General features: G+C 35.3%; 1 protein-coding gene across 1 annotated transcript in view; it reads left to right on the top strand.

The window, feature by feature from the left end:
* Nucleotides 1-25474, top strand: part of LRFN5 (leucine rich repeat and fibronectin type III domain containing 5) — a 984773-nt gene that overhangs the window by 285820 nt on the left and 673479 nt on the right. The window contains exon 4 of the transcript XR_014070506.1: nucleotides 19249-19298. The gene's annotated coding sequence lies outside the window, so the exon portion shown is untranslated. The remainder of the gene's footprint in view (nucleotides 1-19248; nucleotides 19299-25474) is intronic.

Here is a 25474-nt window from a genome sequence, read left to right as displayed (position 1 = left end):
CTGGTCCTTTAGGCTTTCCTTAATAAGCCATTACTGCACTAAAGGAAGCACTAGAATAAATAAATTAATAAAACATAACTTCAGCTCTCGAGAAACCCACAATTTACTGGGTAGTAAATTCACTAAATCCAATTTAATGTTTTCAGCTTTATACTAGCTGTAGAGAACATGACCCACTGGGGACACGAAGAAGGACACTATAAGCTTAATTATTCCATTGTCTATGAAGACAAGTGATGAGGGAATATCTCTATCTGCTGTTAAAGTTAAAATATATTTGTGGCCTGACATTTATTGGTAGCTGTCATGCATTTATGCATTTAAATTTCTTTTATATAAATTTTCACCACTTGTCTTTATAAATTTTAATATTAAGAAAATATTGAACTGCATTTGCTATATAATATTACCTTGTATTCTCCTTAGCCTCTATATTCTCTTCCATTTCCCTTGTTTTTGTCAATGAATTATGCTTATCAGTCTGATTATATCTTTTGTCCTAGATTATGATAGTGAATGATACTTTTAGAGGCAGTTTTAAAAGAACAATTACATAAATAATTTTTGAAATCTTATTCCTTAAAGAAACTTAACAAAAAGATTTTTCTGAAATGATTTTGTGTAATAGGATCATACAGTGATTTATCTTTTTCCTCTAATATGAGGTCACTAAAGAGGAACAATTTAATAAAGAGCATTATGTTTCCTATTAAGTCATATGATAATTCAATATTGAATTTCTACCCAACTAATTAAGCTCTAAATGCAAAATATTTAGCAAAGGCACTTGATATTTTGATTCTCTTTTTAAAGAATAATCTCAGTAACAGGATATTGAGATGAACTAATAAGAATAAATATTTCATGGTCTTCAAAAGCTATATTACCTTATGTGGAAAACTCATAAAACTGATAAATAATGAAAACTCAATTATACTTGTTAAATTAACAAAGTATGCTACTTTATAAACATATTTTATTGTATTTATGTATCTAATAGCTTTTCACCAAAATAAGCAATTTGCAATATTTCTTTTCAATATTAATGTATACGAGTCATTATTCTTAAACTATGTGAATAGCATTTTTATTGTTATCAGACTATTGCTTTCTACCTAAAAACTGTTTTATAAGTAGTGAAAAATTTTTCAATACATTTATAAAAAAACAAACTTATCTTAACAAGTTAAAAAGGAGAAGCTGAAAATAGGCTATCAAATGCCTCCACTCCTTTTACTGTGAGTTTGATGAGACTTTTCCTCATAAATGTGGTCTAAACGCTTTCCACATTTCAGACTTAATTATGTGATAATTACCCTAACCCCTAACCTGTAAGAAGATAACCATAGCATTATAGTCAAATCTCTAGATATTATCTAATCCAATCCCTTTGATTTGTGATCTTGTGAATTTCCAACACATATAGCAAACAGTGCTCTGAGAATTTCCTCATTTTGATATGAACCAGACATTTCCCTTTTAGTTCTACTGTAAATGTAATTGTTTATCACTAGTAGAACATCTGAATAGCAGAACATAAAACATAACTCTGTCTATGTTATGCCTTTGTCAAGTTCTCTAAGGCTAGCCCTTCCCAGTGTGAAGGTCAACACGGTTGCCCTGACCTAAGAAGCCTTCATGATCTGGCTCTAGGTTTGGAATCTGTCTTCATCTGTGACTCCAAGCCCAATGTTTGTTTTCTCTGTCTCTTCTAGTCACAATATTCTCCTTCCTGTTCCTTGAGCACATCATGTACATCATCTTCTCTGGTCTTTGTTCTTATTTTTTTTTTCCCCTTTGGAGAATGGTCGATTTACAACGCTGTGTTACTTTCAAGTGTACAGCAAAATGAATCAGTTATACATATACATATATCTGCTCTTTGTGTTTTGTTTGTTTGAGATTATTTCCCATATAGGCCATTACAGAGTACTGAGTTGAGTCCCCTATGCTATAGGGCAGGTTCTTCTTAGTTATCTGTTTTCTATACAGTAGTGTGTATATGTCAATCCCAATATGCCAACTTATCCCTCCGCTTCCTTATCCCTTGATATTTTTTTATCAATTTATCCCATAAATTTGTTTTTTACATTTGTGACTCTGCTTCTATTTTGTAAATAAGTCTATTTGCACCTTTTTTTTTGATTCCACATAAAAGTGATATCATATGATATGTCTTTCTGTGTCTGACATACTTCACTCATTATGACAATCTTTAGATCCATCCATGTTGCTACAAGTGGAAGTATGTTGTTCTTTTAATGACTGAGTAATATCTCATTGTTTATATGTACCACGTCATCTTTATCCATTTCTCTGTAGATGGACATTTAAGTTGCTTCCATGTGCTGGCTGTTGTAAATAGTGCTACAATGAACATTTAGGTTCATAAGTCTTTTTGAATTATGGTTTTCTCCAGGTATATGCCTAGGAGTGGAATGGCTAGGTCATATGATAGCTCTGTTTTTAGTTTTTTAAGGAACCTCTGTATGCAAAAATAAATTCAGAATGGATTAAAAATCTAAACGAAAGGCCAGGCACTATAAAACTCTTACAGGAAAACATAGGCAGAACAAACTCTCTGACATAAATTGCAGCAAGATCTTTTTGATCCATCACCGAGAGTAATAAAAATAAAGACAAAAATAAGTAAATGGGATCTAATTAAACGTTAAAGGTTTTGCACAACAAAGGAAACCAGAAACAAAACAAAAATATTGGGAGAAAATATTTGCAGATGAAGTAACCAACAAGGGATTAATCTCCAAAATATACTAACAGCTGATGCAGCTCAGTGTTAAAAAATAAGATTTGGACATGACTGAGCATGCACATGCACGAGAAATGACTATTTTGCAGTAAATGTCTTCAATTAGATATTTAGACTATATCTCATAGTGTAAATTTAATGGAAAAGAAGAAAGTATAGGTTCATCAAGAATCATCCTGAAAGACTCATTGGAAATCAAGCAAATGTGAGCTTTTTTTTTTAATAGCTCAATTATTTAACTTTATTTTCTAAGTAAGATGTATTCAAAGGTACAAGGGAAAATATTGAATTTAAATCTAAAAAGTATCCAAATTTCTTTTTAAAAATCATACAAGTGACTCTGTGTTCTAAACTTTAAAACCCTTCCAAATTGGGAAAATAATATCTACTTTCAATGAGAACAGTAACACTGTTCATTGTGTCTTCAGAAGAAATTGTCCTTTAATATTCTGTATGCATTAAAAAGGGCTTCTCAGATGGCACTAGTGGTAAAGAACCCACCTACCAATGCAGGAGACATAAGATATGGATTCAATCCCTGGGTCAGGAAGATCCATTTGGGGAGGGCATTGGAACCCACTCCAGTGTTCTTCCTGGAGTATCCCATGGGCAGAGGAGCCTGCTGGGCTACAATCCATAGGGTCACAAAGAGTCAGACACGACTGAAGCAACTTAGCTTGCATGCATGCATATGCATTAAAAATATATTATATGCATAAACATGTATATTATATAGATCCTCATTCAAAATGATAAGAAAACTGGATTGTTAATGATCACAAGCATTTGATAGCAAGCTGTGTTGAGTGTCTGCAAAAATATCCATTCACACATTGGTGGTATTGTAAAACTGCTACAATCTCAATGAAGAGCGATGTGAATATAACTTGAAAAAAAATTAAGTGCATATGGAGCAGAGTGGACATACAGTTAGTTTTCTAATGTTAGTAAGTGAATACAGAGAAATTCCTATATGAGAAAGGGGAAAGCTTTTCAATTAAAGTTTTAAAAGCTAGGTTTTAGATATGCCCTGTTTGTAGTCTGTTGACATAGCCTCGATGGGCCAACTAGAATTGGGGCATCCTATGTGATTGGTCAGGAGTGTATGTTGGATTTATCTGGTTGGCCATAACTGGAAGTGGAACAAAGGTCAAGAGGGAATGATCAAGTACTAATCAAGTACTGCCGTTTGGGGCGAATGGTTATAGGGGTTATGTTTGGTTTCCTGGACTCATTGCTAGAAATAATGATCTGACTTTCCATAAGTCTGATTTATAGATAGCAGGCTGGCCTCCTGGGCTGGTTACTATAAATAATGGGTTGGTTACTTCAGTTGGTTGCTTCAGATGGTAGGTCAGAGATTTCTTATCGTATGTGATCTAGTCATTTTTCTTTTGTATAATCAGTCTATTATCACATAATGAAAGACATGAGAAACAGATCTGATCCCAACTTGGAGATTAAAAGCCCAGATTAACTTCTAATACAAACTCCACGATGTATCAGATACCTACTTAATCTTTGTAAGATTCAGTTTCCTATAATATGTGCAAGTGACTCACATGGTTGGATAAATTATGTTAAGAATTTTTAATAGTGTCTGGTATATACTATGCCTTCAATCAATGAAACGATCATGATGGAAACTCCATCTGTTAAGAATATGGCCAAATTCAATCCATGAAACTGAATCAGTGAAAATCAGTTTTTTTTTTTTCTTTTCTTCCTTAAGTAAGAATGTAGGAGGGTAAGAAGAAGTCTCAGCTTCTTACTGGCTACATGTATCACTTGTGAACTGCTGTAATAATCCGGGTACAAAAGAGAGAGCAATGTCAAAGGGGATGAGGAGGTACAAACAAATTTTTCACCATTTGGAGTTAAATCAATGCAACTTAATATCTTATTAGTTGCAAACAAACTAAATGGGGAAAAGGAAAAATATTAATAAAACTACCAATATTATACTTCCACAGCATGTTGGGATTACGGTGATATTCAGTGATATAGCGAATACAAAAAAGTATTGAGGGAAGAAAGTTGTTGACTTCTAAGCATTTTATTTGTGGTTCCTGTATATGTTTGGGCTTCCATGGTGGCTCAAATTGTAAAGAATCCACCTGTAATGTAGGGGACTTGGGTTTGATTTCTGAATTGGGAAGATTTTCTGGAGAAGGGAATGGTGACCCACTCCAGTATATATGCCTGGAAAATCCCATGATCAGAAGAGTCTGGTGGGCTACAGTTCATGGGGTTGCAAAGAGTCAGACACAACTGAGTGACTAAGCATGCACATGTATATTTAGGCAGACTCACAACAGATGCACAATCAGTATTCAGACAGAATACTGATCTGGAGTTAAAAAAAGAAATTTTGCTTTGGGTAGTAATTCTGGTATCAATTGTACATTAAAATGATAGTGGATGTGTAAAATAATAGAATATGCATATAATTCCTGCTCCCAGTTCCTTGAACAGAGCCCCTACAACTCTTGAAGTTTCCTAAGTTTCCTAACAAGAATACTACTGGTCTCTTCAGTTCTAATATTTGCTCTTTGACCCCAGTTCCTGGCACAGGGCTTCCCTGGTGGCTCAGAGGGTAAAGCGTCTGCCTGCAATACGGGAGACCCAGGTTCGATTCCTGGGTCGGGAAGATCCCCTGGAGAAGGAAATGGTGACCTGCTCCAGTATCCTTGCCTGGAAAATCCCATGGACAGAGAAGCCTGGTAGGCTATAGTCCATGGTGTCACAAAGAGTCAGACACGACTGAGCCACTTCACTTTCACTTTTCTTTCTTTCCTGGCACAGAGCTCCTTAAGCGTGTGAAATTAGATAGATGGTAGGAATGTCTTTCTTGTTCTAATGAGGCACCCTCTGGTGGACTCCTGGATAGCTTCAGAATGGGGCCTGGGGCTGGTCACCAGAATGACCAAGACATGGTTAGAACTTTAAAGACTTTCAGCCCTACCACACTCCACTGCCCTATTCTCCAGGAGGGAGAGAAGGGCTGGAGATTGAGTTAATGAGGGATCATGCCTACATGATGAAGCCTTCATAAATATCCCCCAATTACGGGGTTGGATATCTTCTGTTTTGGTGAATTCATCCACAGGCTTGGAGGGTGGTATACCTCAACTCCATGGGGACAGAATCCCCTGTGTTTCGGAAATTTTCAGACCTCACTCTATGTATTTCTTCACCTAGCTGTTTATCTGAATCCCTTTTTATATACTTCCTTATATAATTAAAAGTTAAGGGTAAGTAATTGTTTCCTTGAGTTTTATGAGTTGGTCTAGCAAATTATCAAAGTCAAGAAGGAGTCATTAGAAGCCCACTTTATAGCTAGTTGGTCAGAAGTTCAGGTGACAAACCCTGAACATATGGTTGGCATCTGGAGTGGGGGAGTCTTGTGGGACCAAGACCTTCATCTGAGAGATTGATGCTTTCTCCAGGTGGATAGGGTCAATTTTGAGTTACATCGTAGGACACCGAGTCAATGTCAGTGAGGTGTAGTGTATTGTGATAGTGAAGGGAGAAAATGAAACTGTTTTCCTTATACCGGACATTACAGGCATAATAAACATTTGGAAAATTAATAAAGTAAGAGAAAGTAATTTGAGAAATAGGTGGATGTGAACAGGAAAAGACAGTTTCAATAGTGAGGTGGGAAATTGTTAAGGTGGAAAGCCCAGTAAAAGAAAGATTGCTTCATGACCATAGGATTTAGCAATTAAAAGATCAATTTTAGCAATGATATGTAGGAAAGGCAGGCCAAAGTAGACTGAGATGTGATTCAGGCCTTAGAACATAGAGAAGAATATAGTTATGAATTACTCTTTAGGGAGGTTTGGCAATGCAAAGGTTAATTATAGGACACATAAAAGAGATACATTAGAAACAATGAAATTTCTGGTTTTGTTGAGATGAGAGGGATTTGAATACACTTGAGTGAAGAGGGCATGTAATAGTGCGGTGATTAAAACTGCCAGAGTAATTAAGCATAGTTCCTGGGAGACAAGAGGGAAGGAGCAGGTTCTGAGCCAAGCCACAAATCTCCCTTAGTGTTTAACTTCTCTGAGGAAAGATAAGCCACTCTTTTAAATGCGGTATCTCTGGAATCTGTTTCCTGGGATATAAATTTGTACTCTGCCTCAGAGTGAACTGCAGCAGTGCTTCCCGTCCTGGTCTGGTTTTGCATAGGTAGAAGAAGACGAGGAGAACAGTTCTTTTCCTCTTTGCTGTGTAACTGACCACTCCATCTAAGAGACCCATCATTTACACATTCTCCCTGACTTCCAAAATATCATAGAAAAGGCACCCTCCTCTTTGCACGTGGGTTGAGACTCTTTCTGCCTCCAGTCCTTTTTCCTTCCCTCTCTCTTTCTCGTTATGGAATGATGTGTGCGCTCTTGTTCATGTGCGGCTAGGACGGTGTCCCTTCTTCGGTTCTAATCCTGTACTGCTACATATTTGCCTTCCTGATTGTACTAGTTGATTGTATCCTACTTTTCTTTTTTCTCTTATGCACTTAAGCTACTGCTTATCTTTATTACAGACTTTACTATTATATATTAAGTTCAAACATAAAGTAATAAATCATAATCAAGCGAAGTCCCCATTTTCATAAAACTATCAAATTTTGCAGCGTAAGCAGGTTCTTAACCTTCCAATAGATTCTACAAAAGTTTTCATGGATATGCTCATTATTCAGTGATCGCTGATCTGCTTTTTGTTTTTCTTTCAACCTCTTGGAAAATGCCAGCTTCGGTTGGATTATCTGTATCATCCAGCATCTCTAGTATAGCTGCAATGTAATAGAGTAAAGGTGTTACGTAGGCTTTGTATTGGAGCAAGAAAAGTCACTTCTAGATTAGATCTTAACTGAAAAATAGTCCTAAACTGGGCAAAAATGGTTAATATAAAATAACTTTAAAAAGCATACTCCTTGATATGTGCTGTGTGCTCAGTTGCGTCTGACTCTTTGTGACCCCATGGATTGTAGCCTGCGAGGCTTTGCTGTCCGTGGGATTTTTCAGGCAAGAATACTGGAGTGGGTTGCCATTCCCTTCTCCAGGGGATTTTCCTGAATCAGGGATCGATCCTGCATCTCTTGTATTACAGGTGGATTCTTTACCTGCTGAGCCATCAGGGAAGCCCATTCCCTGATATAAGAGCCCTTAGTTTTTTTTTTTTATCTACCTTCAGACCTCCATAAGATAAGTCATCACAAATTAAGAGTAAGCTTCCCTTTGGAAGTTTGCCTTTAGGAGGTTTTCTGAAGTACAAGATAGGTCAAGTGTTTCACAAATCTTTTATTGTGGTATATATTTTACATCATGCCAAATGTCTTTAAATTTTATTTTTTCATATGTTATATTATTGTTACATTTGGCTTTTCTTTTATAGCTTTTTTGAGATATAATTGATAAGCAAAGAACTGCACAATTTAATGTGTACAATTTGATGAATTTGGATATGTGCAAATATCTGTGATATTATCACCACTCTCAAGAAAATAGAAAATAGACAACACTTTCCAAAGTTTCATTGTGTTTTTTTTTGTTGTTGTTGTTGTTAATTTGAAGTGCAAAATACTTTGTTAACTATAGTCAATAGGTTGTACAGCAAATCTCTGTAACTTACGCATTATAGCATACACTTGACTTTTCAAAAGGAATATTGCAGTTTGAAAAAGTGATTGGATTTTAATCAGAATTAGGTAGCCATTTTTATAATTATTGAGATATAAAACTAATGATATTTAGTAACTTCATTGTATAATAAAGGTGAAAAGGCCAACTCAAGGAAAATCAAAAAGGCAAAAGATTTCCTGATGCCTGGTTATAGTGAAGTGTGAAAATAGTGAAAAAAGAAATCTAGTAAATGTTCGTTTGAACCAATTTACATTTCCACCAATAATCTACTGGGGTTTCCTTTCAAAATGATTGGCAGGAAGCATCACTACGAAAAAAGGTAGTGGAGGTGATGGAATTCCAGTTGAGCTATTTCAAATCCGGAAAGATGACGCTGTGAAAGTGCTGCACTCAATATGCCAGCAAATATGGAAAACTTAGCAATGGCCACAGGACTGGAAAAGGTCAGTTTTCATTCCAACCCCAAAGAAAGACAATGCCAAAGAATGCTCAGACTACCACACAATTGCACCCATCTCACACGCTAGTAAAATAATGCTCAAAATTCTCCAAGCCAAGCTTCAGCAATACGTGAACTGTGAACTTTCAGATGTTCAAGCTGGTTTTAGAAAAGGCAGAGGAACCAGAGCTCAAATTGCCAACATCCGATGGGTCATCAAAAAAGCAAGAGAGTTCCAAAAAAACATCTATTTCTGCTTTATTGACTATGCCAAAGCCTTTGACTGTGTGCATCACAATAAACTGTGGAAAATTCTGAAAGAGATGGACATACCGGACCACCTGACCTGCCTCTTGAGAAACCTGTATGCAGGTCAGGAAGCAATAGTTAGCACTGGACATGGAACACAGACTGGTTCCAAATAGGAAAAGGAGTATGCCAAGGCTGTATATTGTCACCCTGCTTTTTTAACTTATATTCAGAGTACATCATGAGAAATGCTGGGCTGGAGAAAGCACAAGCTGGAATCAAGATTGCCGGGAGAAATATCAAGAACCTCAGATATGCAGATGACACCACCCTTATGGCAGAAAGTGAAGAAGAACTAAAGAGCCTCTTGATGAAAGTGAAAGAGGAGAGTGAAAAAGTTGGCTTAAAGCTCAACATTCAGAAAACTAAGATCATGGCATCCGGTCCCATCACTTCATGGCAGATAGATGGGGAAACAGTGGAAACAGTGTCAGACTTTATTTTTGGGGGCTCCAAAATCACTGCTGATGGTGATTGCAGCAATGAAATTAAAAGATGCTTACTCCTTGGAAGGAAAGTTATGACCAACCTAGACAGCATATTAAAAAGCAGAGACATTACTTTGCCAACAAAGGTCCATCTACTCAAGGCTATGGTTTTTCCAATGGTCATGTATGGATGTGAGGGTTGGACTGTAAAAAAAGATGATCACTGAAGAATTGATGCTTTTGAACTGTGGTGTTGGAGAAGACTCTTGAGAGTCCCTTGGACTGCATGGAGATACAACCAGTCCATCCTAAAGGAGATCAGCCCTGGGTATTCTTTGGAAGGACTGATGTTGAAGCTGAAACTGCAATACTTTGGCCACCTGATGCAAAGAGCTGGCTCATTGGAAAAGTTCCTGATGCTGGGAAGGATTGGGGGCATGAGGAGAAGGGAATGACAGAGGATGAGATGGTTGGGTGGCATCACCCACTCGATGGACATGGGTTTGGGTGGACTCTGGCAGCTTGTGATAGACAGGGAGGCCTAGCGTGCTGCAGTTCGTGGGACCGCAAAGGGTTGGACACGACTGAGTGACTGAATTGAACTGAACTGAAAAAGACAAGAAATAGCAAGTTTTAGCAAGAATATGTAGAAAAAGGAAATATGTATTTTACAAAGGACTGATATAAGACTATCCTGATAAATCGGAAACATTGAATACAGGAAGACATTGGAGCAAAATTTTTCAAAATTTGAAATTAGTCTTTTTATGGACCAAGAATTGTATACTCCATTATACTATCAGGTAAGTATGAGGCTCTGTTACTCTAGCAACAAAAAAAATGGCATTTTCAAGGATAAAATTATTTTGAAAATTCACTACTCATTGTGCCTTGACAAAAAGTTAGCAAAACAAATATGATAATCAAAGAAATGAATAACTTAGGATAATAAATATATATCTGAAAATGATTTTGCAATAAAACAAACCCCAAATTAAAATCATATGGCACACCTAAAAATTAGTTGGTAAACGTTAAAATACAGAATTACTGGGCTTCAATAGTAATATCTTCCAAAACAAAAAATAAAATACATTAACTAAACTAAATTAAATCACCACTTGGTTGTATTTCACATATATAGCATTTGCTTCTTTTGTGAAAAGTAAAAGGAAAGCTATAAAGTTAAGTTAAAATATAAGAAAAAGCCATAATTAATATATTTTGCAAATCATGTTTTAACATTGCATGAGTTTTGAAATATTGATGACTACATAACAAATACAAGTTACTTTTACCTGCATACTGGCAATGATTAACTGATTGGAATAGCGGCTATGAAATTTTATCTTTAAAGAAGGAAAAATAATTCTACCTACTGTTGAACCTTTATTTAAAAATTGTTTACTACAAAAAAAATAGAATGCAAGCATTGTCTGTATTTTCAGTCAACCTATAAAGCATTCATAGAAGAATTGAATATTTTTACAGAATGTAATTTAAATGTTATCAACTTTGACAGGTACTACTTAAAATGAGAAATTGGTAGATGAAAAGAGTGAGGAGAGGAGAGAGATATCAGGGTGACGCGTGTGTTATTCTAATACACTGAGTACATAAGAGGAAAAACTTTGGAAATATCAAAACTTTGAATGTCAGTATAGTGGCAGCCATTGAAAAACCGAAATAATAGAAGTTCCTGGAGGAAAATATCTTAGTGTAGCAAGGTTTCTAATCTAAGACTTATCCTTCAGAAGCCCCAAATTAAGAAAACTCCAAGAATTCTCCTGAAGACTGTCCCAAATTTAAAGTCTTTTAAAAACTAAAACATTTTTTTTCCCCTGAATTAATGGAAAAAGTTGTTGCGAAGAAATATGTGAATCCTGGAAGCTTATTCAAGTGCTAAACTTTTTGGCAGACACAGAGCATCTAGACCTACAGTTTGAGAAAAGGATGTTGTCTGAAGCTAAAGGATATTCCTGCAAGGAAATGGAATTCACATTTCAAACAGTTGTATAAATATTGACAGAGAAATGAGAGCTGTGAGTGCAACCACCATGAACACTTAGGACGTGCACCAAGTCCCACTTTCCTCCTCTTGGTCTGTGGTAAATATGGATAGACCCTAACTCTGAAGTTGTTCAGTAACAGTTAATGGTAAGTTCAAAGGATAACTCCACACTCTCAACTCTCTAATAAAATGCACTTTATAGACATGCAATAATTCCACCCATTTTTTCTTAATAGAGGCTTTCCAGGTGGCGCTAGTGGTGGAGAGCACACCTGCCCATGCAGGAGACATAAGAGGCGTGGGTTCAATCCCTGGGTGGGGAAGATCTCCTGGAGAAGGGAATGGCAACCTGCTCCAGTATTCTTGCCTGGGAAATCCCACAGACAGAGGAGCCTGGCGGGCTACAGTCCGCATTGTAGCAAAGAGTCAGACACAACTGAAGTGACTTAGCACATGCACATTTTTCTAAAAATAATTCTTTCTCTGGAGTTGCTCAGAAAGGTTTTTGAAAGTAGGTAGACTCTCAAAACTGTTTGGTACTGAAAAGCATGAACGTGAACTATGTAAATCACTTTCAACTCCATCCAGCTCATTGCTGAGTGTTTTCTTTATTTTTATTTAATGATTTTACATTATTACAAAGGAATCTGTCATAAATTTCATGAAATTGCTTTTTACCAGTTAATGAGAACCCACTGTCAAAATGAGATATTTAAAAATTTTTGTTTCATTTTTCAGGATGAGTCTTATATTTTTTAATGAAACCTTCCATCTATTTTGTCAAAGTAGCTTTTGGGGGATAGGAAAATCTTTATTGTAAATGCTGAATGAACAGTGACCTTGCCTCCAATGGAAGATAAAGGTACATTTTCATCACTCTCTAGGTAAAAGAAACCACTCACTTCCACTAGAAGGAGTTGTAGTTCTGAGATTTGAAGATACAAGGATGACTTCCGAGCTGCAGTTATATTGATGCCTGACCAGGCACCGCTTATTTCCCTATCCCATGTAAACACAGAAAAGTGCTTGTGTGGGTGAGGAGGGACGAGGAGAGAGAGACAGAGAGACTGATATTCGACTCTTGCTAAAAATGCAATAATTGAAATATCAGTGTGTACAAGGAAATTGTCTTTGTCTATGGCATTTTAAATAGGATTACTTGAGATTACACAGGCAAAACAAGAGTAGTTTATATGTTGTTTCTAATTTTAAAATTAGTAGACAAAAACAGGATCTTTTACTTTTTAATATTATTTATTTGGCTGCTCTGGGTTCTACTTGTGGCAGGCAGGGTCTTTAGTTGAAGCATGTGGGATCTCATTCCTTTGACCAGGGATTGAACCCAGGCCCCCTGCACGGGGAACTCAGAGTCATAGCCGCTGGACCGCCAGGAAGCCCCCCATGTTGTTATACATATATATGTGCACATGGCTGGGCATTTATTTATTTATTTATTTTGAAGTTATTTATATGTGAATGCATATCACAGGGAATATATTGTTCACTTGTGACAAATTCTTGCCCCAATCCTGGTTATTCTCAGCCCAGCGTCTTCTCCATGTCCATACCAGGTAGCTGAACGTGTTTGGGGAAAAAGACAAAACTGTGTCCACTGATCTCATTTTAACTTAATGACCACAAACCTACACGAGCCTGTAGTATTATTAGTAAGTCTAATTATTAGTAAGTCTAATTTCCTAGTTTGTTCATGTTTTCAATCTTATATGAACATGGTTGCCTCTTTTCTCCTCTCTTTAATTTTCTTGCACCTCCTGCTTCCTCCTTCACCCCTTGTGGATAATCTTTTCCGTTTCACTGATAAAAGATGAAAAAGAAGAGATGATTTTCACACATTACCAATCTGTCCGTATTCTCTCTCTGCCTTCGTTTCTGCTATTACGGAGAAGTTGCCCATCCATATTTATGAACAACCCGTCATCCATTCAAGTACAGCACTGTATCAAAGTGCTCCCTTTCCATCCTGCATTGTCAACTTCTCCACTCTGTTGAATCATTGTCAGGATCATGTAAATATCATGTAACACTATCCTACTTAAAACAAACACAACCTGAAGCACACATATCCCTCCAGATAACGCCCGCTGTCTCTGTTAATGTCAAAGCAAAATTTATCAACAGATGTGTCTACTTTTGCTGTTTATAATTCTTTTCTTCTTGTTCTGAATTAAATCTTCTTAATTAGACTTGTTTTCGCTGTTCTTTTGCAGACTTTTGTCCAAATCACCAATGCCTGTCATATCGATTTTCAGTTTTCAATTTATTTGACATACCATCTCTCATCTTATTGATGTATTGACTTCATCATGTTCTCCTCAATACGTGATCTGGCCAAAATTCCTTTCTGTTTTCTTTCTATTTCACTTGCCATTCCTTCATAATCTCATTCATGGGTTCCTTCTCATCTCCTGATCTCTTGGCTATCAGTGTGCCTCGGAGTGCAGTTGTGGATATTTCCTTCACACCCTCACTGTCTTGATGATCTCATCACATGGCTTTAAATACCATGTATGTTAAGAACTCCCAAGTCTAGAACTGTTGCCTGAAATTCATCATTGTGATTATAGTTGTCCATTCAGCTTCATAAATTGTCTAACACACGTTTCAAACTCAATGTATTCCCAAACAAACTCCTTGTTCTACATCTCTTCCCCATGTGTTCTTCCCACAGTCTTCCTCATCTCAGTATATACAACTCTTTTCTTAAAACCTTTTTATTTTACACTGGAGTACAGCTGATTAACAATGCTGTGATAATTTCAGGTGCACAGAAGAGCAATTCAGCCATACAACAAATTCACAGACGTAGAGAACAAACTTATGCTTGCTAGCAGGGAAGGGTGGAAGGAAGGGATAGTTAGTGAGTTAGAGATCAGCATGTACACACTGCTAAATTGAAAATGGATAACCAAGGTCCCATTGTATAGCACAGGGAACTATATCTAACAGTAGATATAATGCTTATGGATGCTTTATAACATCATTACAGATACTCATGTGACAACCTTGGTGTCCTCTTTGACTCTTTTCTAATCACATTCATAAATCTGTTAATAAGTCCTACGATTTACATATTCAAAGCACGTGTAGAATCTTACCATTTCTACAACATCCACTGAAGCTTTCTTGGTCCAAAAGGCTATCATTTCTCTCCTAGCTTATCTTTTCTTCTTAAGTCTCTAAAATCACAACACGAGGAGGTCCTATTAAAACATATGTCAGTTGATGTTATTTATATTTTCTGAATGCCCTAATGACTTCCCGTTTCTCTCAGACTAAGCCACAGGTTTTTGAAGTTAGCCTATAAATCCCCTCTGGAACTTCTGTACTAAATCCCCTACACTCCTCCCCGTACTCCCTGAGCTCTCGAATGATGGGATGAGTCATCAAATCATTTATTGAGTTCCTACAATGAGGTCAGGGTTTTTGAAACACTATGGAAAACGTGGTAAACAACTCCTGGTGGCTTCCTTGCATTTCCTCGAAGATAATATACAAATCATCATGAGCTTTTCCTTTGATAGTTCTGTCTGGAACACCGTTCACCATGTTTACATGGATGGCTGCTTTCTTCCAGTCTCCGTTGCAGTCAAGACTTCATTCCTCTGACTTCTTCCTTTCTACCTCATAGAAGTGTACCTTAACAACTGTTACCCTTTTTTTGTTTTTTGTTTTTTCATGCCATTTATCGCTAGCTGACATGCTTTACCTTTCATTGTTTATTTAATTATTTCATATCTCCACTGATTAGAATATATCAAAATTTTATGACCATAAAATAGAATAGAGGAAGGAGGAATAAATATAGGTCATGTTTTAAACCAGGGGTATAAATAACACAGGCATAAGGCTATATTTATTACAATTTCTTTCACTTAAGTGTATGTTATTTTGTTTATATACCATTTTTACCAATATTAAGACAACAAATACTGTGTGACTTATTTGGGATCACTTGCGAATAATAATTCTTCATTAAGATGATGTTTTATTAGGCTTTTTAAAAATAGCACAATAGTGCTGAATATAATCTTTCTGATTGTTTATCAGAATATTATCCAAATTCAAGCTCTATGCACACAGCCAAAATATTGTCTATGCTAATTACGAAATAGAGTCCTTGCTGGGAGGATCCAAGTGGCTCTCAACTGTATTCATGGACAGGAGCCAACTCTAATCTAGTTGCTGGCTGCATTCATCACCCCAAAATATTCTAGTGTAGTCAAATGCAATCAGAGTCTTTATTTCAATGTATATTTATATTTTAGTTTACTTGTTACAGCACATCATACAAATCTCTTAAATAATTTTCAGCCTTTGTTGTTTAAAGTAGTCATCTTTTCATTAGTAAGACAAGTAGAAACCAAATTTGATAAATAGATTGCTGATGAGGCAAATATTCCCAAAGTTATCCCTCTTGTTGAAGATGTATGATCTGTAATTTAATAAACCATCACTAATCTGAGATAGAACTTTGAAGCTGCAAAATGTAGACTTCTTTCTAATTTTGTTATCTGTGTAATGGATAGTAGACTATTGTTTTATAGTATTATTTTTAAATATTTAAAGATAAAGCTTAAAAATTACATTCATAGCACAAATATTGTGCCAATATACCCTAACATATTAATTAGTCCTTTAGCAATTGATGGAAAAAAGGCCCCAATTTCTGATCATAGCATAGAAGCTCTTCCAAAACATACCCTCAATCATCTTTGCAGCCTCCTAAACCATCACTTTCTATAACTATATGACTAGGATTTTCACTATTTCTCAAATACTTTCATGTTTCACAGCCTTTGTGGGTGCTATTGATTTTTGCAATTCCCTTATACTTCTTTTCTGTCTTGCAAGTACACATATTTTGCTTCCTCTAACAAATTAAATGTACAATACCTTATTGTTAACTATAGATACTATGTTGCACAGATGATCTCTAGAAATTACTCACCTTGATTAATGGTAACTTTTTACTCATTGAACAAGTCACCATTCCCCCTCCCTCAAACCTTGGCAACCACTATTCTATTTTATATTTCTATAATTTTGACTATTTTATGCACCTCATTCAAGTGGAATTATGTATTCTTCTGTGACTGACTTATTTCACTTCACTTAATGTCTTTCAAGTCCATCCATGATGTCATATAGTAGAATTTCCTTCCCAGGTGGCACAGTGGGTAAAGAATCTGGCTGTCAATGAAGGAGGTGTAGGTTTGATCCCCAGGTCAAGAAGATCCCCTGAAGAAGGAAATGCCAACCCACTCCAGTATTCCTCCCTGGAAAGTTCCACAGACAGAGGAGCTTGGCAGGCTGCAGTCCATGGGGTAACAAAGAGTCAGACACGACTGAGGACACGTACAAAAATAACATTGCATTGTGTGTATATACCACATTTTCTTTATCCACTCAACTACCCACAGACATTTAGGTATCTATAATTGTCTATTTTAACAATGCTGTAATGAACATGAGGGTGCAGCTATCTCTTTGAGATCTTGATTTCAATTCTATTGAATATATACCCAGAAATGGAATTGCTGGAATGTATGATAGTTCAATATTTAATTTTTTGAAAAAATTCATACAGTTTCCAACACTTGTCTCTTATCTTTTTGATTGTAGCCATTCTAACAGATGTAAGGTGACATCTCATTGTGTTTTTTATTTGCAATTCCCTAAGGGTTAGTGATACTCAGCATCTTTTCATGTACCTGTTTACCATTTGCATGTCTTCTTTGGAAAAATTATTCAGATCCTCTGCCTATTTTTAACAGGATTGCTTGTGGGTTTTTTTTTTTTTACCATTGGGTTATTAATATATTCATTCTTCATGTATTTTGAATATTAAGTATACTATCTTTGAGAAAACTAATAAGTTAAACTTTATTAAAATAAAGAAGTTTTATTCTATAAGAGCCATTACTAAGCAAATAAAAAGCCACAGACTGGAAAAAAGATATGATACAGGACTTATGTTCAAAAAATACAAAGAACTGTAAAGAAGAACCAAGAGAAGCTTAAGAACATATGATAAATATACTATGATAACTGGATGGAATCCTAGAATAGAGAAAGGACATTATATAAAAACCAAAGAAATCCAAATCATGGAATTTTAAGTAATAATCTATTAAAATTAAGCATAGCAAACGTACCATACTGATATAAGTTGTTAATAATAGGGGAAACTGCATGTGTAGTACTTGAAAACTTCTGTATTCACAGTTTTTATGTAAATCTAAAATTATCCCAAAATAAAAACTAATAATAACAGTTGTTTAAATAGGAATGAATGTTTGCCTTGGGCGTGTAACCTATTCTATCATCCTAAATACTTTTTCTCCAAGGCAATTAAAGATAATTGCCTTATATATTTCTACAGCCTAGTTACTATTTAGAGAATATAAATTAAAACTTTTTACCTTTGTTACTTTATTCAATTTGAAAGGCAATGCTATTACAATTTCTGCCTTGATGTAGTTGCTACCTTGAAGTGAAAAAACTTCCCTATTATTCCAGAAAATGAATACTGGATTAAGAAATAATGTCAGGTGTTTGTCTTCACCTTTTAACCACTAGATATTTAACTTAGACACATCATTTAACACAAGAGAAATAATTTCCAATTTTTAAATTTATCGTTTAATTTTTCTCAATGTAAATCCTATACATACATGCATGTATGCACATTTAAATTACATATATTAAATGATTCAAAGTCTCATAAGGAAGCCACTTGCCAGTGCAGGAGACACAAAAGATACTGGTTCGATCCCTGGGTGGGGAAGACCCCTGGAGGAGGCAATGGCAACCCACTCCAGTATTCTTGCCTGGAGAATCCCCTGGACAGAGGAGTACAGTGGGCTACAGTCTGTGGGATCACAAAGAGTTGGATGCTATACTCACATAGCATGAGCAGGAGTTTACTTGCCTCCACAAACTCACCATAATTCATATAAATTCAGATAAAATAAAGACTCGTAGAATTTTGCTTACTCTGTGCAAATGTTTAGGCCTTTTGAAATATTAAAGCTAATGTGGATACTTCCAATACTATAGCAGCTAAATTGAGTCCACAAATCCCAAACAAAAAACTGCAGTACTAAATGACCTCAAGTTCAATAATTCTACTAAATAAATAATTGATTGTATTTAGACTAAGGAATCCCAACTCTAGTTCTTTACCTTTCTAAATAAAATGTCTGGATTGTATAAAGCAGAGGGTTCCTCCTGCTTTGATTCTCTGATATTTACAGAGGAGGAGTATGGTAGGTCCTGGGGATCTAAAGATAAAAAGAAGCTGTTCTTGCCAAAGTTCACACATGGAGCCAAAAAAAAAAAATTGTATATATGTATTTATGGTCTCATGATGCCTGAAGTTTCCAAGGTCATTAAGAAAGCAACATAGGAAGCTGCATTTGCAGTCAGCAGGAAAAGACACCTCTTCCACTAATGATTTTTTTTTTTTTGCTTCACGCAGCAGGGGTTTCACATAAGTGGTATTTTTAGAAATGGGCCTGAAATAAACCTTTTTCTTTGGAAATATAAGAAAGATTTCAAGCCAAAAGGGGAGAGCAGAGGGCATGAATGCATGAAAGCATCTGGTTTTTTCTTAACAGGCACCAGCTTCCCAAATCACAGTCGTCTCCTTCAATAAGTCTTTTATAAGGTAAGTGTTTAATAAACATAGTCTTATCATGTTAAAAGGGTAACTTTTAAATGATTCTTCTGTGTATGATAAATTTAACCATGATCAGAATTTCCACTGCATTCTGAAACAAGATTTCTATTTTGTTATCTGGATCTATATGTTATAAACTCTAATACTGGTTATTTCTTTGTCTCACTAGCTATCTAGCTTTAATTAAACACACAGTTAATATGTGAAAATTAAGTGCTTTAATTTCCACACTCCAATAAAAAGAAAAATACTATTTTCCATTAAACAGATTATATGTTTTTATTATAATATAATTCTACTTGAAAATATTTTGCTATATCTGCATCACTACTATGTGAGATAGCATCATCATTATGTTCTAATAATAGTATGAAGAATGATTACTTTCTAGATATTTCTGTTTTTCAGAAAGTTATTATAGTTTTAAATTAATAGCTGAATAAAATTGCATCTTATTGGGTTCACAGTTGTGAGTCACTTTTACTATAATAGCTGGTATTTTTATCCAAATAGGCAAAACTTCCAAAATACAGTTACTTTTAATCTCATAAAGACATTTTATAAAAATTAAATGAATTATTTTCTTTTACATTTTTGCTTCTAATGTTATCACAAATTATGAATATTGCTAGAATATATAGGCAGTGTAAAACATACGACAATTATATCTTCTTTCTGATTTCTTAATGTTTGCTTTAATATCTTAGCTATTCATAAATGCTGGTAATTTTAGACCTTCCAACTGATGCCCTCTTGGAAATCTGAGGAAAATATTGTGTGGCTTTAAGGAAGAAACCACTGGATGTGATCACATTATTATTGAAAAGTTTTCATTTTGCATTAATTCCAAAGCTATTGAAATTCTTCCTTGGAACCATTCTTTCAATGTAAACTACTATGATTTTGAAATTTAAAGTCAATATGTTTAATAAATAGAGATTTTAAATATTCTCTATTAAATCAGCTATCTTCATCCATATCTCCTTTTCCTATGTTCATAGACTAAGATGATTACTTCCTGATTGACTGATTGACAGTGCCTAAAGACAACATTAAATCTTTGAAAACAGCTGTTCTAGTTATGTTTAAGATATCCTCTTCCTCTAACCCCAGCTCTTCACTCCATTACAGTGAAAAAGAATTCCACAGAAGCAGATGCTTTTCTTCTGCCTTTTGTAACCCAGATCATCCAAGACACTAATGATTTCTAACCACATGATGGACATGCATCTCTGGCTCAGATTTTCTTACTATTGTCTCCAATGCATTTTTAGCAGATTGCACATATCTGTACTTGGCAATATCCCTTAATTCACATTTCAGCACAATGCTCTGCAGACTTACTGTACATAAAATTGCATATTCAAATTCAGTAGTTTTAGGATAGGATTTGATATGTACATTTCTATCTGTCCCCATGATACTAATGCTGTTGATTGGAGAACCAAATTTGAGGTATTAAGGCAAAAGTATCACATTAATGTAACCCTGATCACATTAAAGCTTATGGTAAAGAAACCTGTTTAACTTTCACCCAAAGTTTTATGTTTTCACTAGAATTTTTTTTTTTCTTCTTCCCTGGAATACTATTTGATACTTTCCGGGGCTAATGACACATTCTGAGAAATGTCACCCTGGGATTAGTAGTTCTCAAACTTTAAGGTGATTCAGAATAATCAGAAGAGCTTTGATCAAATAAAGATTTCCTTCCCTGCCCTAGGCTTTTCTGATTCAGTAGAATTGAAATAGGACCTTAGTAGTCACACCCACTAACAAGATCCTCTAGGATGCTAACTCTTCTGATCTGGAGACAACACTTTGAGAATCATTGCTTTACTTTCCTTAAATTCTGTATCTGTGGCAAGTCAGATTACCAGAAACCTTCAATCTTATTTCAGTTTATTTAGTCCCCCATAGAAAGTTCCTTAGGGCTGTGATTTAACCTTATGCCTTTGGTTTTCTGGAAGGTAACTTAAAAACATCTATACAGATAATATGGAATATAATTTTATAAATATCTTGTTGAAAGACTTGCCCAGTACATAGGTCAGTATTCTTTAAATAAGAAATCTGAGATATTCTTGTTGGTGTTTTCATCTAGAAAAAAAATTTCATGATAGGACAGAACATTTTATTTATGAGAGTACCTTTGTACGTACATACACACACATACATTATTTCCTCCTCTCTCTTTTGGGACTTGATTCTTTTCTGATATCATTGTCTAATGTTTTCTGATGTCAGTGTCTATGTTGAATATATATATGCTTAATATGCATCTATGTTTATACCAAGCTTCTCATATTCTTTAGAAGAAATCAACAAAATAAGTAATATACCACAGCATTTAAACTCACACGTATGTTTATTTACCCTATGACACATTATTGCAACCTGTAATCACAAGAAATGTTATTTCAATACTATTCCAAAGCCCTTATTTTCTCAGAAATTATACATTGAAGAATTATAGCACAGTGGAAACATTCTAGAGGTCTGACTTGTAGACATTTTGATTTGTAGCATAAAAATTATGCTGTGTCATTGGAAGGGAAACTTTACATAAATAATAATTAAAATGTATTTATATACTCAAAATTTCCAAGTTCTATCCATATATTTTTGTTGCAGAATAAGTTACCTACACTAAATACATTTCTTACTCTATGACCTTAATCTTGAGGAGGAACTAGTGGTAGAGCTAATGGTAAAGAGTTTGCCTGCCAGTGCAGGAGATGTAACAGGCACAGGTTCGATCCCTGGGTCAGGAAGATCCCTGGAGGAGGGCATGGCAAACCTCTCCAGTATTCTTGCCTAGAAAATCCCATAGACAGACAAACCTGGTGGGCTACAATCCATGGGCTTGCAAAGAGTTAGACACAACTGAAACGACTTAGCATGCATGCGGGGTCAAAAAGAGTACATTGTCAGTTTGTCTAACTATCAGTGTCTGAAGTTCAAATTTCTCAGTCTGTGTATTGCTAGGAATTTAGTAGGTATTTATTAATGTGATAATATGAAGATAAACATAAATTCTTTGCTACTCCTCTTCAAAAATAGTTTTATACTTTCTATCACTAAAAGATACAATTGTCAGAGAATATATGTTTGCTCCATTATGAAGCTGAATATATAGAAATTTTGAGAAATATACTTTGTCATCTCACATTCTTAGTTATTGTTCAGATGTTGAAGAAGTCGGATGCATCACTCTTCAACATTTTCCCCTTAGTAAGCGGCAGGATATTAGTCAGCTGAATGGCGTTGCTTCTATAAAATAAGCATTTTGATTTAGAGTTTTCTCCTATTTTTCAAGGAAATAAAGTGTGTTGTCAAAACATAAATAACACTATTGCTTCACAATAAAATTATATATAGTAGATTTACAGTTTTTGTTCTTTTATGTCAAGGGAGGATTTATCAGTTAAACTGCTTGATCAGTCTTAAAAGAGGCAAAACATTTTTAGCAGTGTTTTTTTTACTGCTTTCTAAATATGGTTTAGGGTTTACCACATAGAAACTTGTCTAGCCGGCACCTGTCAATCATTCAGAGGCTTTACAATAGGCATCCAGGTATAGCATGAAAGAATAATATGTTGCAAGCGTTAGTCTATGAGTGCAAGGCATAGCAGAATGAAGACCTTTCATAAAACAATGAGAGCTGGTTCTTCGGGGAAAGCAATTGTGATAACTTTTAGACAGGGAAACTATCCATCTGAAAGTTGAAAGTAGCTTGTACAGTCCCTCTTGCATTACTGGTTTCTATCTTTGAATAGTTGTTCAAAAATAGAATGTTAGGCAAAAAGCAGAAATAATCAATATCAGAGCAGAGATGGAAGCAAAGAGAAAAACAGACAAGAATTCTGGGAGACATTGACAACCAGATTTCAATGTTTGCTGGGCTATCCAAATTAGGCATTTATCTCACTTGTGTAGAATTTTGCTTTATATTACTTGGGTAATTAGGAGATGAAAGCTATCCACCTATCCTAAAAACTCTGCTTAGTGATTTAGAATAGTCAAGGTATGATTATCCTAGGTTTTTATTCTCCAGACTCTTTTTAGATTTTTTAATTTCTATATTCCCTCACTCATGTAAAAAAAAATCATTCTCTTAAACTTATGCAAGCCAAACTTGGGCTATTGCTACTACAAACAAAGAGGAAAATTACAAGAAATTCAAGTATGTTTCTAGAAATATAGTTCCCAAACTATTATACCTGTGATAATTTATCATACAACTTCAAATTTATTGTGAGAACTACAGGTAGAAAATACTAATGTTTTCAATTTTAAGAAATTAAAACAGTGTTGTCTTGTCTTTGAAAGAAAATGTATTCTTCTTTTTTCTTTTGTGTCTTTAAAAAATTGGCATAAGTAGTCTTTATTTGTTTAGAGTGGTTTTAGTTTCATGGCAAAATTCTGTGAAATGTAGGGAGATTTCCTATATGCTCCTGGTACAGTGGATGAATCTACACTGACACGTCATTGTCACAGAAGTCTATGTCACACTGTATCACACTGGCATTGCACCTTCTCTGGCTTTTGACAAAAAATGACCCGCCATTACTGTAACATACAGAATAGTTTTACCCCCCTAAACATCCTCTATGCTCCACCTATTTATTCCTTCTTTCCCTCAAGCCCTTGCAACCTCTGAACTTCTTGCTATCACCATAGTTTTGCATTTTCTAGAATGTCATATCATTGGATTCATAACATGTAGGCTTTTTATATTGCCTTTTTTTCACTTAGTAATATGGTTTTCAGTGTCCTTCATGTTTTTTCATGGCTCGAGAGTTCATTTCTTTTCAGCACTTATTAACATTTCATTATGTAGATGTACCATAGTTTATTTATCTATTCACCTACAGAACAAATTGGTTGCTTCAAAGCTTTGGCAATTATAAATAAAGATGCCATAAACATCCACATGAAGGTTTTTGTGTGGACATAAATTTTCATTTAATATGAATAAATGCCAAGGAGAGTGCTGGATTGCACAGTAAGAGCATGTTTAACTTTGTAAGAAACTGACAAACTGTCTTCCAAAATGCCTGTGCAATTTTGCATTCCACTGACAATGAATGAGTGTTCTTTGTGCTCCACAGCCTTATCAACATTTGATGTTATTGGTGTTTCTGACTTTGGCCAAAACGTTTTTAGAGGGAACTAGTCTATCTGGTTTATTCACTTCCTGTGAAATTTGGTTTAGTGTTTCTCATTTCTTGAATGCATTCTTTGTTCATCTCTGGACCAATTGTGAAAGTGAAAGTGAAAGTCACTCAGTCCTGTCCAACTTTTTGTGACCCCATGGCGCTCCAAATCTGTGTTCCACATCTTTTGTATTTGCAAGCACTTTTGTTGTTGTTGTTCAGTCACTCAGTCGTGTCTGACTCTTTGCAAACCCATGGACTGCAGCATGCCAGGCTTCCCTGTCCATCACTCAACTCCCAGATCTTGTGCAAACTCTTGTCCATCGAGTCGGTGATGCCATCCAGCATCTCATCCTCTGTCATTCCCTTCTCTTCCTGTCTTCAATCTTTCAAGGCATCCTGAGTCAGTTCTTCACATCAGGTGGCCGTAATATTGGAGCTTCAGCTTCAGCATAAGTCCTTCCAATGTATATTCAGAATTTATTTCCTTTTTGATTAACTGGTTTGATCTCCTTGCAGTCCAAGGCACTCCTTGAAAGCACAGCACCACTATTTTATTTTCCTTGTAGATTTTTGGGCTGAACGTGTGTCTCTTATGCTGTAGTTCCCTGTAAAACCAAACTCTATTGAATCTTTGAAAAATGAAGCAGTATTTATTTTTGGTAGTGTGTAAGTTCTCTTTTTCCCATATCAAGAAAATCATGTACATAAAATGATGGTAGAAAATGTAGAGTGCTATGTTTTCTTTGGGGATATATTGAGGGATCTCAGTAGAATAATGGTCATTGTTTCATTTGAAAAGTATATTCTTGAACCTTTAAAATTTATGACAGCAGCTATGAACAATAGCTTGTGAGTAAAACAGATTCAATTTCAGTGCCTATAAAGGTGAAAAATATTCTCCCCCTCAGGCAAACATATTTTCTCTGCTAGGTTTTATTGAAAGCTGACTTTTTTTGTGGAAAAAAAAAAAGTAATAGCCTGGAGTTATGATCTCAATAATATAAA

This window comes from Giraffa tippelskirchi, chromosome 12, assembly GCF_054371585.1.
Source record: "Giraffa tippelskirchi isolate mGirTip1 chromosome 12, T2T-mGirTip1v1.2.pri, whole genome shotgun sequence".
Classification (NCBI taxonomy): domain Eukaryota; kingdom Metazoa; phylum Chordata; class Mammalia; order Artiodactyla; family Giraffidae; genus Giraffa; species Giraffa tippelskirchi.
This window is presented reverse-complemented; position numbering and strand designations above follow the sequence as displayed.